This window comes from Macrobrachium rosenbergii, chromosome 48 (assembly GCF_040412425.1).
Source record: "Macrobrachium rosenbergii isolate ZJJX-2024 chromosome 48, ASM4041242v1, whole genome shotgun sequence".
Taxonomy (NCBI): Eukaryota; Metazoa; Arthropoda; class Malacostraca; order Decapoda; family Palaemonidae; genus Macrobrachium; species Macrobrachium rosenbergii.
The window spans coordinates 28,803,758-28,824,252 of record NC_089788.1 but is presented as its reverse complement, the minus strand read 5'-3'; the positions used below and the strand labels follow the sequence as shown (position 1 = coordinate 28,824,252).

General features: G+C 36.1%; 1 protein-coding gene across 4 annotated transcripts in view; it reads right to left on the bottom strand.

Moving 5' to 3' along the window:
- The window catches only part of LOC136831330 (delta(14)-sterol reductase TM7SF2-like), a 151,089-nt gene that overhangs the window by 111,927 nt on the left and 18,667 nt on the right, over positions 1–20,495 (bottom strand). The gene's annotated exons all lie outside the window — the stretch shown is intronic.

The following is a 20,495-nucleotide window of genomic DNA, read 5'->3' as shown; positions in this document are numbered from 1 at the left end:
TTCATAAGCAGCCCAGGAATATTTATCTTAAAAGTATCCCCAGTGTGGTCAAGGACCTTGAGTGGGGAATCCTGAGATCTCTCGGTAGGCCGCCTCAAATATTTATAAGTGGTCAAAAAGTTTATGCGACAAATTTTTGATATTATTACTACTGGAAAAGCAGAAATGTGTGCAAACTTGTCCACTGCATTATTAATCCCCCACCCCCGTCGCGAAGTTAGACGAATTGTCACTCATTTTGTCTGAAAACAAGATTTTCAAGCAGTCCAGCAGGATATCTCGAATATTTTTAAAAGCACTGAAGATATTCTGCAATAAACTCCGTTACATGTTTTTGTTGTTGTAGTTTGGGGGCAATTTCCAGTTTGTTCAGGCTGTGACCTGTCGTTGACATGGATATGCGTTTTGTCGGTGCTTTCTATTATTATTATTATTATTATTATTATTATTATTATTATTATTATTATTATCCATTAGATAAGCCCTGAAACCTACTAGTGTTATGTAAGAAGAAAAGAATGCCTTAATTTAAAAAAGAGGAAAACATAAATAATGAACAAAATATCAATACTCATATTATTTTCCAGATAGTTTACTTGGTCTTGAGCCTACGTCCGCCAACATATCACAGAGACGCTGTCACAGAGAATCTGAATAATGGTTTCATCCCAGCGGCTTTACGATGACCTCGTCAAGGCCTGACACTTCAATGGTACACCCATTCTTTTGGGGGAGTAATGAACATTCACGTCTGTTTTTTTCTTATCTCTCTCCACCCTAGACAGGACCTACAATTGTCGTCTAACAACTACGTACATATTTTATTGCATAAGTCAACTAATGCATACTAGACTTCAAGGAAGTCGCCCAGCTGTCCCTCCTCGACTGGTTTGAGATTCGAACACAGGTCCAGCTGTGTGTTATGCCTGTTCTAATGCAAAGCTAGAAGACCACAGAGAGAGAGAGAGAGAGAGAGAGAGAGAGAGAGAGAGAGAGAGAGAGAGAGAGAGAGAGAGAGAGAGAGAGAGAGAGAGAGAGACCGTTTACAGTTAATACCGCCAAGTTTTCTCTATGCTTCCCCATATTAAGGGATATTGTATGGGAAAGAAGCAATGTAAGCACTGAGGACAAACAAACTGGCGATAATCTTGCTGTCATCATTACATAATGTAGCTGGGTTGTTTCCAAAGAAACAAAGCAACATTTATGTTACTAAAAAAGGGAATAAAAGCACAAAGCAAAAAGTAAGGCGCGGCCTTCTTACTTTACTGTACCTATTAGGGTTAACGTCAAATTGACACAAATTGCCATGCAACAGCTTTGCAGTACAGTATACACTTCATGACAAGATAAGTGCTATATGAGTCACAAATAACGAAAAATAAATAAATAAATATATATAATATATATATATATATATATATATATATATATATATATATATATATATATATATATATATATATATATATATATATATATACACACACACATGAAACCTAAGATAGCCAGCGAGTCTCAAACTCTGCCAAACTAAGCAAATAGGTGGTAGCGCATTAAAATGCAAAGAAGGGGTAAAAAAGCACCCATCAGAACGAAAGGAGGCTATGGAAATTGCACACTTACGGCGACAAATAACAGTCGGAGAGGACGGAGATTAGTTTCTTGCCCCGAGCTCTGGACTTCAAGACCATGAATTAGAAGCTTGAGATGCTGAAAATTCTATTCGCATAACAAATTGTGCCACTGGCCCCAACTAAATTACCCTTAATGACTCTATTGATTACAGAACCATATTTGACTTGTTGAGCTATTTATAGTGCTGGGAGTTCTACGATAGTATGGTCATGTCTACAACTACTATCTTCAGAACTGTGATTTCTGCGCCTTCCTGTGTATTTCTATAGATTAACCACACAAGTTTTTGAAATTTCTTGTAAACAGTCAAGAATCCACCTTGGAATAGTATTTAACACTTCTATTTTTATTAAAATTTCAAATAATTTAAACTCACTAAATAAGACTGGAGGACTGACTGCACCCCTACCACCCTCCGCAAAAAGTACCACTGGAACACACGAGTTCATTACTTTTCAGCTGCGTTGTTAAAATGGCTTGTAAAAATAATGCACTCTCTACTCCACAGTTGAATACAAAACTCATATAATGTACCTGCTTCTACATTAAAACACACCACTGTGAAAGAGATTCCCCCAAACAATCTGACGCACATACAACTTGTGGACGAATCAACAACGCAATAAAGGCATATAAACCTCCATATTTTCCTTGGTTTCAGCGTTATTTCTTTCTTAAACAAGTTTACTTTTCCATCATTTCAAAACCCACACCATTTGAAAACACGAGTAATCTGTCGAGTGCATAGCCTACCTTGAAAGGCCACGCAACGTTCCTTACCATAAACGCGTGAGATTCTTCATTTGGCGACAAATCGTCAATCTTCATCGATATCCAACAACAAACAAAAGACCGAGTAAAAATTCTACCTCCCCCCGACATTCGCTGGTGAAGATACTGAACTTATTAACGAAAACAAACGCCAACACCTCGTGAATACTGAATTAATCCCAACTCTGGACCTGGTTTCAAATCTGGATCTACAAATCTGTAAGCTAAAAATATAAACTTGCATCAACATCTTCATTCTAAAACTCGAGTCGAATGGAATTCAGTCGCCGGAACCAAAGGGCCAAGGAAAAAGTAAGAATATTCCATTTTTTCCATAACCTTCAATTTGAGGACCTCAACAACGCTATCGCAACAATGATGGTTATCAAAGAAAAAATATATAGAAAATCATCCATTTGTAAGATCATACGGTATTAAGTGCCCAACTACTTGTGCCTCAAGTGGTTTAGTCTGAGCAGAGAGACTTGAAACATGAGACCCGGTCATTGAACATAATACAGTACACGGAGTAAACTCAGGCTGCCTACTTCTTTACTGCAGGTGTAATTAACAGCAACCTTTCATTTTAATTTGTTCTTATATTGACATTCACCTTAAACATTCTTTCTAATTTCAATGTAAAATGTATATGGAGTTTATAAATCTCCTAAAAATACCACACCCGCAGCTTGAACTGAACTAAATGACAGAACACAATGGAGGAAACCTATTGAAAGTTTTAAAAATCACAAGAAACACTCGCGCTGACCTCATAAAACCGCCTTCCTTTTTTTCATAAATAGCCATCTTCCCAGAAGGGAACAATTGTTAACTATAATTATAACCAATAGTTTTACTAAAGGAACAAGAAATCTTGTATTCAACAAGTGTTCCTCTATTAATTCAAACCAAAATATTTTCATGGTTTAGCTTGTTTTGGGTAGCCATCCTCATTCAACACAAAGACTGATGTTGACCAAATAAGCTACATACGAACAATACTGTACAAAACACGGTTCCAGGACATGAGACCATACCCATATTCCTCCATGCAAATGAGTTTGGAACATATGCCATTAGCAGGTCAGCTCATCTGCATAAGATGTACCAAATATTTACATATACAAGCGCAAATACCTTCGGCTATGACTCCAGAGATTTCCTGAACATTTACTTTGAGCCCGCGATGCAACTCATTCGGCATATCTATAGAGTGAGAAATTACATAAGCAACCTCTCTCTCTCTCTCTCTCCCACGCAAACGCGCACGCTCAATTCGTGGGATGTTATCCAAATCAGGATTAATAACAATCACATAACATGACAACCAATGCCTCTCATCCACAGTTATTCAAAGATCACTATGTACTGTAAATTCATAAAACTCGCATGAACTAAAACGTGTCTACTATAAAAACATACAAGGCATGCGTGTTAAAACAAGGGAGTTAAAGTTATTTGAGCACAAAACACAAAATAACCACTTATTGCAACTTCTTTGAAATCCGGTCACAATTCTATAACTTTATGATGACATCGGCAATGTGTATGTGTGGTAAAGTTAACTGCGTTATCTTTTGTACTGGCTAAATTATTCATATGACAAAAAATTTTCGAATAAGTATTTTTATATTTTAAAATTACTCTTACGAACATTTTTTTAGTTATATGAACAATTTAGCAAGTACAATATATATATATATATATATATATATATATATATATATATATATATATATATATATATATATATATATATATATATATATATAGCTATCCTAGGCATAAAAACTAAACTATTTAGTAATCATTTCAGAAAATTCAGTTGCACATCAATTAAAAATAATTCATTAAAACATCCCAAAAAGGTCGTAATAAATATGGACACGCCGCATGATACGATTTCCGCAAACCGGAAAGCGATAACACTTACGATAAAATGAAACACTTCAGCACCAAAGCAATTAAACGTCACGCAAGCTTAGCAACGAATCATTTCCAATAACTCCAGATGGGGCAAGGGCTGTTACAGTGCCAACAACTGTCAACGTCATGAACCTCGTCAAATTACTGTATATTGAGTACCTGTAGTTATGAAATGAGATGAACTTCCAACCATTTCCTCAAAATTAAATACGTTCGTATAGCTTGTTTATAAGCAATATATATATATATATATATATATATATATATATATATATATATATATATATATATATATATATATATATATATATATATATATATGTGTGTGTGTGTGTGTCTATGTTTATACCCTTATGTTTAGACCATATCTACCCAGGAAGTAATATAGCTGCTGGTGGTTAAGTGGAATCTGGTATTTTAAACAGTAACATAATCTAACTAGAATTTACATTAGTTTAAAAACACACTCCACTATATCATGCTTATTCTCCTAAACCCTGATTCCTTTTCCACCCGGCCTTTTCATCCATCAAGTCAAAGATCACCCTTCCGTACGCTGTCGTAAATCAACAAACCTTCGTCTTGTGTTTACCAAACACTTAGCACGAGGATGGGGTCTTGATACGATGCCTTAATAAGATGTCTTAATATGGCGGTCTGCCTGCTGACGGCCGTGTATTCAAGCGAGAAAATTATATGATCAGAAGCTAGACGGAACTCTTGCACGAGAATGTTTGCACTCTTCGAGTTCCTATGCCCAGAGATAAAAAATGGTTGAAAAGGAGGTATACCACCTTGCCTACTTACTGTTTATTTATTTTTTTCCCTGGGGTACTACGGCGCCGATTGCGCTCATTGTCACATCCACGCTGTCAAAGCACTCGGAAAAAAGGAGTCTAATTTTTTCTTAAACGACTTGATATTTTCAGTCCTCCTGGTATCAAATGGGAGCTTATTGTAGTCTTGGAACGGCAAATTTAAAGGTTCTAAAGCCTGCATTTTAAGCAGATTATGATGGACAGAGTTGCAATAGTCTATTCTATGACAATAAAATTTTTTTATATAAAATTGTCATCGACCTATTTTGAAAGAAGCTCGATAACTAGGATGATGGTCAGCAATCCTTATATATATATATATATATATATATATATATATATATATATATATATATATATATATATATATATATATATATATATATATATATATATATACATTGGTGAAAAGCCAGTGTTTGCAGGAATTGGAATGACAGTGATACAACAGTCGCTGTAGAAAATGCTGTAACAGTGAGTCTAGGAATGGAAATAAAGAATGAAAATTTATGTTTTTAGGATAGTCTGTCTTTGGCTGAGTTTGGACACAATCAAAGGGTGGTGGTGCTACGTGATTTAAATGCAAAAGGTGGGTGCAATAGTAATGTTGGTAGCTAAGGAGTGCCGAGAGTAATTCACGACAGACTCCTTTGGATATGCTTTGGAATAGGGGTCGTTTGTGAGTGAACACATTAATCCTCCTGCTGGCGGAAGAGGTGTAAATGTTTCCACTCACTGCTGGTGAGGCAGGGAGGGATGAAATAATAGTTAAGGGAGCCGTGGTGCCCAGTAAGATACCATGCACATTCATAAGCATATCTGGTTCTAGTTTTATGCTCTCTACAGCTGTGTCGACTAAACGTTTGACTTGCTATTTCACATATGACAAGGATAAGGGGAAGAACAGAGTGAGTTCTCTGACAAAGAAATGCATGCATATTAGAATTTGCAAATGGGTGAGTCATCGTTTAACATACAGTAAGTGGGTCTGAGGCAAGACAAGGGTTTGCGCGGTCCTCATGGGCGTTTAAGCTCTTAAAGGATGGAGAGATGCGAGAAGTCAGTGAAGTAAATTAGACTACGGTTCAAGGTTGTACAATACGAACATGAATCATGAATGGCACGTGGAAAGGTTGAAGTTGCAGTTGAAACGTTACTGATTGGGGATAGCAAGGAAATATTGCAAAATCTAGCGAGTTTATATGAAAGAAATTAAATAAAATTCGAGCAAGAGCAAGGTCACTATGAGGGTATATGAGAACCAGAAGATAAAATACTAAATGTTAATAAGGATGTGGAAGAATGGTAGCAGTCGATGCCATTTGGAAACAAATATAACAGAAGATGGAATGTTAAGGGAAGAGCATGTCACAATCTCACAGAATAGGTAAAGTAAGGATGAATGTAAGGTCTGAACAAAAGATGGTTTTATTTACTTGGAGTGTCTATGTAGATGTGGATATTTAATGTGAATGAAAAAAAAAACTACCTAACCTGTCAAGTTGAATTATTTGCATAGTAAATGTGGTATAAGATTCAAAGGGTGAGAAATGTGGAGTTCCGTAAGTGGTAAAAGGGCGAGTGTTTTTAGTATCTGTTTGGTCATGTGAAGAGAATGGAGGGCAATAGGTTGTGTGTGTAGTTCTGAAGCATTAAGAGTGACGGGGAGAGTCTTAGATGAGTGAAACCGGTAGTGGAAAGGAAGGTCTTACTTGAGGCGCTGGAGTCGATGCAAGATAGATATGAACTGCGCAGTGTATAGGGTGGTTCGACGCGTTGTAAGTGAGCTTTCCTATAAGTGTTTAACAGTACGAAGTTTCATGATGATGAGGTTTTTTCATAAGTTTATCAACGATTCAGTTTTTATACATGAATAAAGCATGACCGTTTTGTGGGCGCGCATTCCCAGGAGCCAGTCAGGGATAACGGGTAAGTTGTAAATAATGTAAAAGCATACATTAAACCATTCCAATGCTTTTCTTACCTAGAGAAATAACGAATGACTAAATAAAATTCAACAATCTGGTGTCAGAAAGAACCACCAACGGCTGCATACCGAGGCAAATTCAAATTGAACTTCCCAAGGACCTTCGTAGCTGTAGCTGGGTTCAATCCCCTCCCCTCCACTCACCACCAATCCCATGAACACAACGAACCCACACCAGTCGGGATACCCAACTGTCGTTTTTTTATCACAAAAACGTCGGACTAGATAATCTCTACACACTCGTATTTCTCACCGTTTGTTTTCATCACAATTTTCTCAAAATTCTTCTGTACTATATTAAACTCACAACCTAAGGCAAAGTTTACAAACTGTATTAGTAGAGCCATATGCCTACAATTCTCTATTTTCCTACGTAATAGCAGCATTTAAAATCGAACTACTATAAGTGTCACACTTTACTTTGAGATGAAGTACAGCGCCTACAATATACCCACAATCCTAAAAATAAGCTGAACCTGGCTAGTGTACTGACCCTCTGAGAGATTAGTGCTGGGATACTGCACTTTCAAACTCTCAAGGACAAAGCATGTTCTCCTCATTTCAATTAGCCTATATTAACGTGAAGCATATTCAACACTGAACTTAAAAATTTATCCTTGATTTAACAAATTACAGAATGAACATGGCCGTTTATTTTTCCTCTGATATGATGAAAGGGCTTGTTGATCTTCTCTCTCATACACATCCTTACATCTTATAAGTATATTTACATTTATGTATATGTATATATATATATATATATATATATATATATATATATATATATATATATATATATATATATATATATATATATATATATATATAGATGTAAGGATGTGTATGAGAACGAGAGAGAGATGAGGAACGCTAATATACCAAGCACAGCTGATTGGTCTCTGCCCGTTAGACATCTTGTTTCAAGGACGGTTCATTTCCAGTTCCTATAGCGCTTCGAGTCCCCCAGCTTTGGCTGAACGATATTCACAGAGAAAATAAGTTAAATGGTGCTGAAATTTGAAGGAATTCCGAAAACACACTCTGGCATAAGATGAAGATGCAAAGGTCTGTCAATTACCGATTCGGCATATTTACACAATTTCTTTTTAAAATAAAACAGCCATGCCCCATGGATATTATAGCTACTGTACAATCAAATATGAAAAGAAAAAAGGCTGGCTAACATCTGAGAATAGTTTTTGGATTGTTTACAAACAAAAAGAAAATCAACGACTTCACGTCAAGTTTCTATGATTTCCCGATTTAAGCAATAGCACAAAATCATATAAAGTATCTTACAACGTGCGCGAGATTTTAAAAAAAAATACAAGACCAACTGAGTTGAAGAGTAAAACTGAGAAAGCAAAGAACGTCAAACTTGTGTTGACTAACAAAAGCGCCAAGACTGAACAAACAAAAAACCCTAAAAGTGGCAACGCAACAAGTTATTGCCGCGTCATGCAAACACTTGCTTCTCGACTACCAAGGTCTTTTCAGGAACATGACAATTGGCTTGCCGGGATTGTTGACCGGTATTTATCTGCGGTTTTTCATTTTTACAGTTTTGAGTTCGCTTAAAACTGAACATACTGTATTAAGAAAAATAATGAGAAAAGATTTTTTAAACTACTGATTTAAAAAAATATATTTACCTTTACAATGTATCCATAAAGGACTACACAGGTTTATATTAAGAAGGGGGATTTGTCAATTTATAATGCTAATACTATAAACCAGGAACTTCGCCGCTGAAGAGGCTATTGCATATCTAAGTATATATAATTGACCTAGTTTTCCCACATATTACTATTCACAGGCGTTTGCCTGTGAGGTTTCTATTTATGGAACTTAATGGTATTTCTGTCCTGGTCCACGGGAATGTTAGCATGGTAATAATAACCACATAATAGAATAATAAACTCAATATTTGGGAGTACAGAAATACCCGTAAACAAAGCAAGGAAGTTTTCATATCGAAAACACCAAAAAGCATCAACCCCCGGGGAGTGGCTCTGTGCCAAGGCCATGCTCTTCTTTTTTTTTTTTTTAAGTACTGATCCTCTCGACAACATAATCAAAATATGTACAGTACTTTGTAACCAGTTTCAACAGAGGACGCCTGAGACTTCTAATCTGGTGCGCTTGTGGGATTTGATTTACATATATAAAACCGAAAATAAATTCTTTATTTCCCCAATATAGCTTTTTGCTATGTCAAGTATTTTATAAAACAGGAAGTAAACACGCAAAACATTTACATAAATTTAAGATAACTGGAAGCTTTTGATAAACTATACAAGAAAAATGTTCTTTGCCTGAATTCACAGCTTTTCCTGCGATAAACCGTAGATTAAAAAGGAAACTTAATTTACAAAATTAAGTCTTAAGCAAGACCATTATTTTTTCATAAATAAATCAGTAACGCCGAAAAATAAACCCTCAAAATAGAAAACCTAATAAGAAAATAAAGTTTCCAATCTGTATTACCTAGCAATAATATTTTTCACAGGGACACTAATCTTAGCGAGCCGACATGAAACTCAGCCACCAGTTACTACGTTTATCGCAGTTAATAAGATGCAATTTTGACTTCATTACGCGCCATCATCATATTCTCGAAATTAGCATTAAAACCCAGCCACATCAATTCCTATCTCGTGTTCAGCACACTAACGACATTCGAATGTCGTTTTGAGTAATCTCATGATTTAAGCATTCACGTCAATCTCTACCCAAAGTAAAAGGAGGTTCAAGTGCAATAAACCCTCCTGCCAGAATCAGTGAACTTTGCAACAAATTTTATAATCTAGTGCAAGTGGGAATGGTCATAAAGAAACCAGAATGACAACAGTTTATTAACAAATTCGTGGCGACATTGAGTGGCTAAAAAAGTACTGTAACACGATATTGCGTTCAAAATTCAGTTTTCCTTCAACTCCTCTGAGAATCCACAGTATTAGAGAGAGAGAGAGAGAGAGAGAGAGAGAGAGAGAGGTATAATTACGGAATAATGAAAAAAAAACACATCCTGTTGACTCGCCAGTGACAAGCGACAACCGACTCACTCACTCACTCCTCAAAGTTCCATACAGAAACTGCCTCATCGACCATCTTCACAATCCACCCAAATCTTTCAATTGCTCTCCCACCATCTTTGAAGAGCTTTTTGGACAGAGTAAGAAGGGAGGAGAGAGAGAGAGAGAGAGAGAGAGAGAGAGAGAGAGAGAGAGAGAGAGAGAGAGAGCTATACACGAACTTCGCATCTGCGTCTTTTACGCAGGCTTTCGCCGACTCTTGGCAAATCTCAAAAGAGTTAAAACGAAACACGAACGTGGCGTTACAGGATGTATGTTTATTTAGGCTTTCCTAATGACTAAATTACAGAACCACCGGAAGCGTAGTTCTGACTCCCTAATACAACATCGCTTATTCTTCAAGCGCTAAGAGGAGTTCTGCATTCCACAATTACAGACGCTGTGCTGCACTTAAAACCCTCCCCACAACACTGCCATTTAATTCTAATTAACAAAAAACTAAAACGGTGAAATTCTAAGATAAGTGAAATTTATAAAATCACTTACTCAATGCGCCAATACTAAAGCAACTTATAAACTTTAAAAACTGCGTCTCAGCTTACGTTAGGTTTAATAATAAAAACGTGTCTTGAGACTAGGTTAGGTGCATCCTAGTAGTAGTAGTTTATGAAACCAGTTTTCTTTTTTTTTGTGAAACCAAGATTTATAAGAATAAAGAGTGGAAAAGGCGTAGAGCCTGTTGTTGTCTTCCACCCTCCACCACTTGACCTACATTCAAACTCAAGCCCATATACCTTGTCTTCCACACGCACGAGTTCTCAGCAACAGAAATAACATTAACCAGAATTATAATCGCGTATATTTCAATTGTTTTAAATAGAACTAGTTCGTTCTCCCATCTACGCCATACTTCCTATCAGTTCCAAAGCTTTAAGATAAACTGAAAGCTGTTTCATGGTAAAGCCCAGAGGCAGTAAACATAGATAACAATATGATTATTTTTTATCAACAATTGGTCTATGTACAAAGGAGAATGCTAACTTGTAAACAAAAAATGTTTCAAACAAACTGGTGAAAACTAGGCCATAAAATAACTAAAAAAACAATTTTGTTATTTTGTTACTTAACAGCCAATGAAATAAAATATTCTCTTAACAAATTATCTTTATAGTGTATTTAGGGAATTAACAATTTTATTCCAATCTGGCAATATCCGGAACACGCGTGATAACCCTGATAACCACATACTCAAAACGTGTTTAATCGATATAGCACATGGTCGCTACAGTCACAAAAAATCAACTTCCTACGCGTACATGAGATCAAAAATTATATGAGTATCGAGATAATTATAAACAGTTTAACGTCAAAACCTCTTAGCTAAGTGTCCCCTAAAATAGCAAAAGAAAGGGATTTTTCCCTTGCAAGAAGCATTAAACCATTTACAGCCATGGCAAAAATGAACTCCTGATCTATAAAAAAAAAAAATTCGACATTATCACTGAAAAGTTCACACATTTATTAAATGAAATGAAATGCCTCGTTACAATCATGCTCATCGGCGTCCAACACCTGCGACTACATCAAGTGTTGTTCCCTCTTGCGTCATCAATTTTGAAGTATTTTTTTGTATTATATACGAATATTCACATTGATTTGTTACGTACAAGAATGTAAATATCCTTGCGTCCTTTTGCTGTTTAAGTAGAAGTATTAACATTCCTTCCCGAAACTCAAGAAAACAAAGCCCAAGTAAATCAATCTGTAACATCTAATACATGTGTATGAGAATATCAGGGCATCAAGCAGTTAATGACCTTTATTTCGCCTATTATATCTTTGAAAAATTGACAAATAATAATACAAGCGGCATAATCGTCAAAACAAACAACGGGTCAATCTTGTCATTATCATTCAGAATTAAAACACTTTCATAATAATTTATTTACAGAGCAAGAGTTCACATCACTGAATACCATCTGAGAATATATATAGGTAGCACCGTTAACGGATAAATAAACTATTGAGTATAAGCATATGTGAAATTGTCAAAAGAATCGATGAAACAATATAAGGCACTTCTACAGTAGCTGTACAGGATCTCACACTAGCATTAAAACTTCTACCAGGAAGACTGTTCCACAGATAATCAACACCTGCAATCTATTCCAACGAAAGAATCCTTATCACTACCGAGACCTCGGCCAAGTAGCGTCTATAAAGGAGGTCTTTATGTAACTTTTGTCGCCTCTCCGGTAGACGAGAATTTTCTTTAAAAAATAAAATATATATATAGAACGTGAGCCAGGTAAACCAATATCAGATCACGCTACAAAATTATTTTTCATTAGCGTTCGTGCGATTATACGCATAATAAAAATACAGTTCAAGACACCATTTAGCGCAAATATATATATTAAAAAATCTTAATCTACTTGACCTCAAACCGGTGGGCTATAAAAGAAAAACCTTATTCTAACCAGATGCACCGGCAAGATTCCTATATAACAAAGGCCTCGGAACTACCTGTAAGGGGGGAGTGGTCAGGCAAGTTTACCTTAGCACCTGAAGGTTAGGTTCAACATTCCTGCGTCCGCCTGAATAACTAATAAACCGAAGGCCTTGGGTTGACTCTACGACCAAGAACTATGTGGTATCGTTTTGCCAGGACCCACTTGGTTAAGTGATAGGGGTAGACGCGAAGCCAGATGAGAGTGGATAGATTAAGCCACCCGATATGACATCTGAAACATGGGGCGTGCTAGACGCCTGGGTATAAATCACAGGAAAGAATGCGGTAGCGGAGCTTAGACGTATAAAATTGGCTCCCCGTGCGACTGGATACAAAAATGTGTGGAAGAAGAAGCTGAAAGATGAAAAGTTGATCGAGGTACTGTATTATCGAAATATGGCAAAGTGGAAGGAACCAGGCAAAACAGATATGCTTACAGACCATTCAAAGGACTATTGGCGGGAGTCAGGGCAACTAGCATAAGACTAAAAGAGAATGTTCCCTCATCTATTACGGTTTTCGGATTTACCTTAACTATCTTGTATAATGGGCAGCAACATACATGCTTTAGGTGTGGGGAAATAGGTTACATGGCTAAGTTAAGTTAAGTATACCTTAGTTTTACCACACCACTGAGCTGATTAGCAGCTCTCCTAGGGCTGGCCCGAAGGATTAGACTTATTTTACGTGGCTAAGAACCAATTGGTTACTTAGCAACGGGACCTACAGCTTATTGTGGAATCCGAACCACATTATAGCGAGATGTATTTCTATCACTAGAAATAAAGTCCTCTAACTCTTCATCAGTCGGCCGCAGGAATTGAACTCCGGCCCATCGAGTGACAGTCTGAAGCTCAACCGACTCGGCCAACAAAGGGCTGGTTACATGGCTAAAGACTGCAAATACGAAGATGTAAGGTCTAAGTTTAAAGAAGGAGAGTTCCCTCACCTGCCTACGGAAGGCAAGGATGAAACCAACGTAAAAGCAAATGAGTTGCATAAAGACAATGTAGAAAATGCAACAGTTGAGGAAAGAGGAGATAACCAAGGAAATCAAACTACAAATATAGTAACCGAAGGAAAGGACAGGGATGAGGAACCTAATTCAATGGAAGAACAGGTATTAGATTGCACAACAGAAGAAATTGTTAAGAATAACTCACAAAATGATTCTGAAAAAGAAAAGGATGAAGACGACTCGATAAAACTTGGGGAAGGCATAACAAAAAGGAATGCTGGAAGTGACCTAGGGAAAGAAATGAAGGAAGATCTTGTCTCAGTAGAACCTTTGGACTGCATGAGGGAATAAAATGTTTATGGCAAACTGGAGAATGGGGTAATCGATGGTCGGCCAAATTATAAGAACGAAAGGGATCTTTTTGAGGACAGTCTTGAATACGAGCAGGATGATGATGAAGGCAGGCCAGGAATTAGGGTTTCCCAACCAATAGGTGTCAGTGAACTGCATACGTTCTAATAAAAATGTTGAGATTCATAAGGATGTTAAAGAAAACGAGGTATTAACAGAAAACGAAGCAGCGAGTCTCGTAAAAGGAAAAGAGGAAAAAAAGGATAGTGAAGAAACAGATTATGAGATACCAGCGTCCCAAACAAAATTTTACAGTACTGATAAACATGGCATACAAAACAGACTCTAGCAATAAACTTAGGATAACGCTGAAGAAAGACCACCATCAAAACATGGAAAGGATGAACCCGAATTTATCATCAGATGATGAAACAGGAAAGTGTACTGAGAAGCTTAAAGCAAATTAACCTAGTATATATTGTATTATGCTTTAATCTGGTATTATGTATGTTTTTTTTTTTACATGTATTATGTATGTTTTTTTTTTTACATAACATACAAAATTCATTTGACCCACATTAAATGTAGCTACAGGTAACATAAATGGCCTTAATACATTGAATAAGCAAATTAAAATAAACTTTGTTTCTTTATAAACTTGATATAATTTTCGTTCAAGAGCATAATATAAAAGGGGTAGGGACACTGGAATATGTTTTAAAATATTGCAAAGTTTTGATTAATTATACACAAAATGCTTAAAGGTGGAATAGTTATCTTTTTTTTAATAAAACATCTAATGTGGAAGTTTTGAGTTTTGAAAATTATATGGATGGTTATGTTACGAGTGTTAATTGTCGTTACTCAAATGTTGATGTTCAGTTATTAAATGTGTATGCTCCTGCTGGGAATAGCAAGAAAAAAGATAGGGAGAAATTATTTAATACAGATATTTTATATTTCTTAAGGAGCAATATAAGCAATATTGTAATGGGTGGTGACTGGAATTCTATTACCTGTATGAGGGATTGCTCAAATTCAGATAGTGAACTTCTATCAAAGTCATTTGTAAGCTTGAAAAGCAATTTGAAACTTTTAGATGCTTGGTTTTCATGTCATCACCAGGTGGAGTATACTTATGTTAGGGAGAATTATGGCTCAAGGCTGGATAGGTTTTATTTAAAAGATCTGCATAACCATGTGGCAAATATTCAAAATATTCCTGTTAGCCGGACTGACCATTGCATTATAGTATTGGCCTTGAAATTAGAAAATGTAGCTTCGCCAGGGAAAGGGTATTGGAAACTTAATTGTAATATTCTAGATAAAGATATTGTAAGAGACAATTTTCTTATGACTTGGAATAATATTAAGAGGAGCAAAGATAGATTTGGAAATATTTTATGTTGGTGGGAATATGCGAAAGCCCGGCTTAACTCTTCCTTTGTCACATGTTCCAAGCAAATTAACCAAGAAAAATATGGCTTATTGAATTTACTGAACTACCAGTTGAAAGAAGAAATAGGAAAAGGTGTATTAAGTAAAGACAAGTTTTCGTTAGTGAGCTCTTTGAAATAAAGAATAAACAGTATTCAAGATGAGACTTGCGAAGGAGTCAAAATTAGAGCAAAGGTGGATGATAAATCAAAGGGTGAACAAATTTCAGCATACCTGTTAGGGAAGGAGGAAAACTGAATCGTATGTAAATAAGATAAAGAGGGATGATGGTAGCGAAATTGTAAACCCCAAGGCTATTACTTTAAATATAAGGGAATATTTTGAAAAGCCTTTTAAAAAAAGAGAAATGGTGATAAGTCCTATCAAAACTTGTTTTTAAATTTAGCAGATAAAGTTATTGATAGGAATGAGAATGATATTTTAACCTCAGAAGTGAGAGTCTGAAGTTCTGAAAACACTGGGGGGGATGAAGAACGGTAAAAGTCCGGGAATAGATGTTCTCACTGTTGAGTTTTACAAAATGTTTTGGAAGGAAATAAAAATCGATTTTGTAAGCCTAGGAAAGTTTATTTTTTAATATAAGACCATCTCTAAAATCACTAAAGGAATAATACCGCTTAAGCCGAAGGAAGGAGACAAGTTTTATTACAAACTGGAGGCCAATATAAAAGTGGATTTTAAGATAGTAGCGAAAATAATAACTAATAGATTGAAGAATGTTACATTTAATCATTTCCAGTGAGCAGTTTTGTTGTGTAGACGATAGGTCAACTATCAACTTGAATTCCATTATGAGAGATATTATGTTTTATGCAAATAATAATGATAAACAAGCTGCTTTAATAAATCTAGACTGGTCTAAAGCTTTCCATCGTGTGGATCATGATCTTTTATATGCTATACTGAGAAACTTTGGTTTTGACCCTAGTTTCATTCAGTTAATACAATTGCTTTATACAGATGCTGAAAGTGTACTATGCATAAATGGCAATATTTCTGATCCATTCCCAATGAAAAAATCCATTGCCAATGAATATGTAATCACACTCATGGTACAGTACCTAACATGAAGGCTGTAGACGAAATTTTGGAAATTGCTTTATGAACGATTGGGGGCGAAGACTCACGTGTTAACGACACATTATTTAACATTCCCCACACACTTCACACTTTCCGATTTAAAGGGTGATAGCTAAAAGATTTTATTATGCTCTATTCAAATGAATTAATATTAATACAACACTAACTTAGCTTTTTTACAAATATTAAATATCAGTAAGCACGGCAACAAACAGAAGAATAATGCCTTGAAAAATATTTATTCTGTTGGCCTTCTAATCAACAAGTAAACATCATCGTGCATTATTTCATGGAAACTTTACATACAAACTTGAACTGTACTCGACTGACGAATACGACTGAGTGTGTGAGAGAGAGAGAGAGAGAGAGAGAGAGAGAGAGAGAGAGAGAGAGAGAGAGAGAGAGAGAGAGAGAGAGAGAGAAATTTTCAGTAAACAAAATTTCAAATATAATTCACTGCCACGTGCCTGGCAATTCTGTCGGAAGGTAAAACAACTGGCAGAGACAGGTAAGACTCGTGAAAGAAATTTACCAAAAAATAAATAGATGTTGCAGCACTTTCATATAACAAAATGCGACCACTATCATAGCCAAAAATAAGCATTGGTGAAAATGCAGTATGCATGTGTATAACATCATATATATATATATATATATATATATATATATATATATATATATATATATATATATATATATATATATATACATATATATATATATATATATATATATATATATATATATATATATATATATATATATATATATATATCTACAAAAAATGGGCACAAAATACATAAAGACAGCATTAAAACCATTACGGGAACGAAAAATATTGCAAATTCTTTATCTGTGAAGAGACGTCCCCTCAAAAAAAAAAAAAACATGGACATGTCCAAGTTAATTAGTAACCTTCAGCCAAAAATTCTTTGGAGTACCTCGATGACATGGAACTGAATACACTAGTGGTTTACGATTGCGACAGCATAAGGAATGAATGAATAAAACCTGTTTGTTAAAGACTTCTGGGAAGAAGTCATTTTCTTCAAAGCTTTTGATATACATGGTGGAAGGAAAACAGGTAAGGAATACTTTAATCAAAGAGAAAAAAAAAAGCAGAGAAAAATGAGATCGGAATGCAAGTGTAGAAATTTGAATTACAACGGAAAAAATGAAGTTAAAAGGAAATAGGCTATACGACTCTGAGGACATTACATGAGATCATCGAAATACTTGTAAGAATTTGTAGAAAATTTGCTTACACATCAGCGCAGCATCCTGCTAATCAAACTGTGAGAGTGAGACGTCTTTAGTAGAAAATGCAACAGTTGTTTCCGTATATAAACAAGGAGTAGGTCCTGTGATTCTTAATATTTGATTAAAAACTGTCATGGCACAAAAATTCACGACACTTCCCAACTGGTGGGTTTTTATAGACCGACACTTTCAGTTTATACATTCACGACGTTGAAAACTCTGATAAAAGGGGAAGGTTGAGAATTCGCTAATGACTCTGACTTTGAATAAACAATGATACTGAACCGTGCAACCCTTATTACCAGCTCAATTCAGAGGCCCGTAGTCAAACACAATCGACTGAATTTAACAAACTGAGTTTTTAGTGGATTGATGTTTTCGGAAACAACAGGTAAGCAAAAAAAAAAAAAAAAAAAAAAAAAAAAAAATTAGTTGTGTATATCTATTTAACATATTAGGGTAAATGACTAAACCGCTTCAAAGTGAATTATCACACTATTTAAATAAAAAATTCAACCTTTCAAATTTAATTTTAAGGTAATTTATCAAGAAATATATTTATACTGAGTACCGTATAAAATAAGGTACCCTCCGTAATAAGTACTACCACACCAGACAAGCAACTTTTGACTGTTGCCATTAATTTCTGGATTTATTACATGTGTTAAATTCAGGCTGTAATCTCTTAAGAGTACTAGGTACCAAAAAATCGGCCTTTAAATAAAGCAATTTTCTTAGCTGCATCAACGAGGGTGCCAGACCCACATGACAACAATGAATTTGTTGTGATATTATGCTTCAAAAACAAATACTGGTGGCTCAAGATATATAAAGCAAATATTACATACACCATTCATCACTTTAATTTTTCTTGACATAACGCTCACTGTTGATGAATTGATAAAACTTCTTTTATATGGATATTCTAGTCTGTGACTGTTACTTTCCTAGATAACTGCCTATTATGCTTACGCTTAACTGAGGGAAGACGAGAAAGAAAATGTTTATGAATTTGCGGCAGCCCTCGGTTCCCTTAACCGGCCACAAACTAAGACTCACAACATCCAACCCTAAACCATCACATAAAACTGCTTCCAGAAACAACAGTAATATTCTGAGGGGGTTTTTACAGTTTCTAAATCTTGCTTAATGTATGAATGCATAATTCAATTATAACATAAAATGTGAGGAATAAATTGCATTTCCATCAAGAATGTAACTGGAGGTTGTGCCAAAAAGTGCTTCTGTATTTGTGTGAGGGGGAGAAACTGCAACAGTAGTGACTACCACAAATAACTCTTTAAAAGCCAGATCATGAAAGACAACTTGGCACGAAAGGAGAGGCGGAGGTAAGGAGGTACGGCTTTTCCTCCGCAGGGTTTTACCAGACATTCTATGACCCTTTAGCAGAATGACTACAGAACCAGAACGATAATTGGTCTCTAATGCTACTGCTCCAGGGATTGAACAGCCGCAACACGTAGGAAAAGCGGCGAGAGAAAACCATCGGAGGAGAAAAAGTAGAGCGAAATAGAAAAAGACTTGGTTAGTAGTGACTTTTCATTCAATCCCTTCAAAAAATAATTACCATGATGCGGACATATTTGTATTAATTTTAAAGGTCACCAACACAACTCGGCCCAAACCTTAAATCACTTCAAGTTTTATGCTAAATCATGTTGCTCATGTCAATACGGAACACTGGAAACTTCTCCAATGTAACTGCCACTTGCAGTACATTAAAGCTGCGTAAGAACGAATAAGTAGAACCGCGTGGGGGTGTTACTGCATGTCCTACAGGGACAGTGGGAGGTTTGGGGAGACCGGGGGCGAGCTCTGGTGTGCGAGTCTGGGTCAGGCATGCGTCTGCTACAGGAGATTATGAGCAGCAGCTTAAGCTGCCGTTAAGATTTCAAAACCTTTTATGACCGAATACGACACCATGGAAAATTGCTGCTGGCCAGCTGCTACAATGTCTAATGTCTAAGATACATCGCAAGGGGATTAGTGCTTTTTCTCTAGCTTTAACGCTCCAAATGCACGTGTCCTCTAAATTCAAGTATCTCGGCCAGACGTTACTATCGATCAGACGAAGAAACGCAACATGGCAACCCAACCAACCCGGCGGCAATGCCGGCTGTCATAATCCAGCCCATTCATGAAGCCTCTTTCAACGGCTGCTTCACGGAATCTACTCCATGCCACCTTCTATTCCCACTCGTCCTCATAATACAATTATCCTTAAATAAGTTAAGACTGGGGCTTAGAATATTTCAGACCTGCAGTTAGTGAAAACGTCTAAACAGAGCTACCCAAAGGCAAATCGTTTTCTTTACGTTACGGAATATAAGCTTGGGGGTCACGGCCATCATTTGTCGATATTATGTTGAAAATAGTAACACCTTAACTATGCTAACCATTGTTGGAAATAAAGGCCCTCCAGTATCTGATTATGATTCTCACTTCCCAACTAAACAAACGCCCATTCCACTGCTAACTGCATATTTCCACTTCATACCACAGGTCACTGACCTACTGTACAGGTTCGTAATCGATACCCTGGGGTTGATGAAGTTATTCGACATACTGCACAGTTACGCAATTCAACTTTAGCCTTCTCTGAAACACCAAAGCTTCAGTGCATAATTTATGGCTGATCACAAGAACTCGGAAATATTTATTTATTTGTGATCTCGGAAAT